Raw genomic sequence first — 5,275 nt, forward strand, 5'->3', positions numbered from 1 at the left:
GTAAAGTTGATAAGAAAAGATGGTGAAAAGTCTTGAAACAAGCTCCTTCAAGATGCACCTTCCATGGCTCACTTCAAGCTTGGAATGAACTTGTTAATGGAAGAGATAGATGATTGGAAGTGGTGGTGATGGATTTCGGTTATGGAGGAACCGAATGAGAGAGAGAGATGACGTAAGGTGGAATGTGTATCTTGAGGAAATGATTTGTAATCCAAGTGCCATACTTCTTATAGATCACTCACAATATTATGTCCATATAGGCAAGCAAAATCAAATAAAATAATTGATTAAAATCTATACAAATATATGGAGTATGGATGGATGATATGTGGGGTCCCTTGGGGACTAAAATCGTTGGGGGGGGTGGGCTTGTTGCAAAAATCTTCAACTAAATGGAATTGTAAGTTATAATGTAAGTAACTTAATAATATATGTTGGTTATTTGATTTATAACGGGTGTTATGATAGACGGGGATCATGACTAGCCAAAAAATAATAACACAATGTATTTGGCAAATATTTGGTGTCTCGGGTAATGTCCGGTTGTTCGATCGGTTACTGTTCCGTTAAGTTGTTAAATTGTTCCGTAAGGCGTCTTATACATATATTTTTGTAACACATTTAATTCCTAACACATAGGAAAATATTCAGGACCATTTAGTCATGTTTTCTGCATACTACTAGTATGCTAATACGCACATGTAAGTATAACACAGTAATCAGAGAGCAGTTAAATAATTCCACACCGTCGTCAAGCACTTTAACTTTCATTAATAAACTGTACGGTTATATGTAAATTTGAGGGTTGTCACAAGGGTGGAGTGTGATCTTAATGTAATGATAAGAATATCTTGGAACCATGAGCCACCCTAACCCTATAGTCATCATTAGTTAATTTTTGGCCAATCAATGATCAAGAGAATATAAACTAAATCTAAACAAAATATTTTGGTAATCATTAGGCTGGAAATTCGGTTGGGGGGGGGGGGTAATTTGTAAAATTTTGGTAATTAGTAGGTAGGTAATTAGAAGGTTAAGGGTATTTTCTAGTATAGTGGGTGTATGTCATGTTTACGCAGATGACAGAATATCCGTCGGCTTAACATGTCTTGCATCCTTACCTTAGGTTTTTGCTTTTTTTGAGGAAACGAGTACCTCGCCATCCTCCTGTTATCAGTAACAAATCCCTCCTCATCAACCGTTACCACCTTAGCCTTACCATTAGGTTTCTTGTGACATGTATTATCATCATGGCCAAACAAACAACATGAACTACAGCGAAGCGGCCTCCACTCATATTCAACTTTAACCCGTTCCAATATAAAACCCTCCTCATCCATTTTCGGGATAGCTACAGTAATGTGATCCTTTAGCTCATTGTCAGCATTTATCTCAATCATCGCACGAGCATAACTACTCCTACCCCAATTATCAACACACATATCAGCGGTATAAGAATCTAACCTTTTAGGAACCCCTAACTCCTACCCCAATTATCAACACACATGTCATGTTTACATGGCGTATGGGGATTTTTGTGACCATAATTAATTAAGAATGATAAAATAATATTTCTGACAATATTCTCGTGTCTCGGGTATTGTTTGGTTGTTCGGTTACGTATCATTCCGTTAAAGCGTTTAATTGTACCGTATAGCGTCTTTTGTGCATCTTTTTGTAACAAAATTAATTCCAACACTTAGGAAAGTGTCCAGGACCATTTAGTCAATACTCTGTATAATACAAGGGTGTTATAAGCTGAATTGTTACTGAAAATGCAGAGTTTGGTACTTAGAATGAATTTTAGGCACTGTCCGGCACTCAAACTATCACCTAGTGACACAGTCTTATGGTCCTCACTTCCCTACACTCCATACTGGTGTAGTACTCTATCCCTGGCTCATACTGGCCTCAGTATAGTGTCTGTCTATGTGCTGGCATTGTCAGCATGTGTCTTGAGTTATCCGCTCACTGTGCCAACTGTGCTTTGTGCATCAGGTTTATCACTAAGAGTCTGTATGAGATAAATGGAGCGACTGTATGTAAAGTGATGCACATGTATGTATTTAACATAAATCAGTAAGCAGTTTAAAGTATCAGTTGTAATCAAGAACAGTCACTAAGCACATAATTAGAATTAATTAATTTGTACAGTACCTGTAATTGTGAGGGTTGTCACAGGCAGCCTCTTCCTCAACCGGAGACGCCGCCCGTACCTGCCTCTGTCCCCATCGTGATCCCACAATTTCCCCAACCTCTACTCTCTGATGAAGAGAGAAGTAGGATCCTCTATCAGAGGTACTTGATAAACAATTGGGGAGGGAACGACGACCTTGGACGTATGGTCTCCACTATAGACGCTCAATTGCTAGTGGAACGATACGTAGAAGCTGCCTTGGTGAGTGATGGGTTTCATCCCTAGGCCATACTCAACGAGTACCGGGACATCCGGGGCTCCCTGCATTCTCCACAAGGGCATCTTTTGAGTGTGCGTATGTTTGAATCGTACGTCACTCAAATTAGAGAACTTGGAACCGGGAGAGCGTGCCGTATCGGCGTGTTCTAAGAGCAATCAATCACGATCCGCTTTTACCACGTCGGATCAGCAACATGTGGGTTTGAGGATGGACCGTCAAACTCCAAAAGTCATTTTGTTTCTGTTCCTATATATACGGGTCCGCGCAGCATTTCCACGATATCGTTCTGTGGGCGTGCTATTCCCCCAGAGGTCATCCAAACCTTCTTCTTCTTTACATTGCATCGCTTGGCATCCTAGCCGTTACTAGATACTAACTCATTCGACTTGTTACCCACAACGTTCGCTAGCATCAAATTACCCTCCCTCAGGAGTCCAGATCTCAAAAGAAAGGACGATTTTCTTTACCCTTCTCAAACTCTAAAGTGCTAGGATATCTAACCGGTTATCAAAAGTGCAGGGCATAGCTACTGGCCTTGATCAGACATGGAATGGTATTGATTCAAAAGAAGGTAGGGGTCGTGTTCTCTCTCTCCTTTAGGCGATTTTTGATCATCTTCTTCTTCTTCACGATTTTCCCTTGTTTTTTCTTGTGATCTTATGCATAACAGTCTTTGATTGGATCTTGGTCTTTCAAGAATCTATAACAAACTCGTTAGCATTAGGGATCAATGGTTCCTTTCAAAGAGGGAAAACTAAGGTTTCGTGGAATTCTATATGTAAGCCAAAATATGAAGGAGGCCTTGGGTTGAGAAGACTTCAAGATGTTAATAAAGCTCTTATGGTTTCGCATATATGGAGCATTATTACCAAGCGGGGTTCTCTTTGGGTTCAATGGATCTACTCTAACAGGTTAAGGAATACTAATTTTTGGGAGTGCAGGATTCCATCAGTGTGCTGCTGGAGTTGGAGAAAAATTCTCCAGTTACGACCGATTATTAGGAATCATGTTTGGTCAAAACTTGGTGATGGTGGGATGACATCCGCATGGTATGACCGTTGGTGTGAGTGCGGGCCTTTAGCCAGTTTCATATCTCCTCGTCTCATTCATGCAGCTGGGTTCTCCCTTCATGATTCGGTCAAGGATGTTTGGGCGGATGGTTCTTGGAAGTGGCCTACGGCTTGGCGAGATTTGTTTCCGGTATTGATTCAACTTGATAACATGCAGCTTAACCCAAATAGTAGAGATCGATTTCTTTGGAAAGATGGTGATAAATCGTATGATCATTCGTCTGCGTGTGTGTGGCAATCTATCCGAGCTAGGGAGACGGAAGTAGATTGGGTGAATGTGGTATGGTTTTCTCAATGTATTCCTGGGCATGCTTTCCTTATGTGGCTCATCATGCGTAGGAAACTTTTGACTCAGGATAAAATTCTACAATGGGATCTGACGAGAAGAAAGAACATGAACATGATGTGCTGCTTATTGTGTTTCGAAAATAATGACTCTCACGAGCATCTGTTTTTCGAATGTAAGTTCTCGGCTCAGATTTGGCGCTCGGTTAGGGATAAGGTGAATATGGGCACGGTGGACCCGAAGTGGACTGATGTGACGAATTGGCTCTTAGCTAGAGGTGCGTCTAAATCGGTCTTCAACTATTCAAGTCGCCTCATAGTAGCAGCTTCAGCGTATTTCATTTGGCAAGAGCGTAACGCTAGATTGTTTAAAAATCAAACGAGACCTCCAGACATTATTATCTCTTTGATTCTTCAAACAGTTCGATACAAACTTATGGGAGCGAAGTACAAGAGAATGGATAAAGTCAGACGCTTTCTAGAGCTGTGGGATATTCATGGTGACGTGATGCTTAACGACGCTGGCTAGTTGTTTATGATTGGTGTCTAGGTTGTTTTTCTAGATTTTTTGTCTAGTGGGTGTTGAATTGTGAGCTAGTTGTCTCGTTTTCTTGTGTTACTTTCATGGGGGGTTGTCCCATGTTAGAACTAGTATGGGCTTTCCATACCACTTGTTTTTATGTTTTGTGAATATATAGAATCACCGGGGTAACCCTTTACCCCCAAAAAAAAAGAACTAGGGTTTTTCTTTTGTTTTTTCTCATAATCGCCGCCCTAGTAATATATTCTGAAACCCTAATCCACATATTATACATAAGTTAGCAATGGTGTTCTCAATCAGGGACTTCATCAATCGGGGCGAAAGGGAGCTGCTTCGAAGAGGCGACACCCACTAGTTTTGTCCGGGTCAAACTCTCCCCAAAGCAGGTAGGTGAGAAGGGCTCGGCTCCATGCAGGTCTTTCACCAACGGCTGGCACTGAATTAGCGCGATGCGAAAGAGTCCGGGCTTAGTCGGCGGGGATAAGATTCTATTCTCGGAGTCAGAACTACTCCTATGCAAGGCCGTCATCTCATGCTACTAGGGCACGCTCCCTTCCCTAAAAGAGGACATCCCGAAAAGCAGGAAACTCAAAACAGCAACTCACAATTGCATAAGTGATCACTGAAACTTTGCACTTTGAAAAGACCTCCATCTGAGAGGGCTCCTGGACTAACTTGGAAGGGTGCAGCTAATTTGAAGTGCTAAGACAAGAAAACAGGGATGTGCCTGGCTCAGTTTCTAGTATGTGCCCATATTCAAAATTAGACTAGGACATGAATACTAGGCTGTGATATTGTTTTATCAAGAAGGAATCGATAATCATAGTGGGCATCTTTCTCCCATCTTTCTTTTCGGATTCAATAAGTCACTCGGGCGGGCGAAGGAGATGCATTTCTGGTACTGGTGGTATTGGACAAGAAAAAAGGGAATCATTTCTTTCTTCTTTCTGCCTTTCTTACCC

Source organism: Helianthus annuus, chromosome 8 (assembly GCF_002127325.2).
Source record: "Helianthus annuus cultivar XRQ/B chromosome 8, HanXRQr2.0-SUNRISE, whole genome shotgun sequence".
In the NCBI taxonomy this organism is placed as follows: Eukaryota; Viridiplantae; Streptophyta; class Magnoliopsida; order Asterales; family Asteraceae; genus Helianthus; species Helianthus annuus.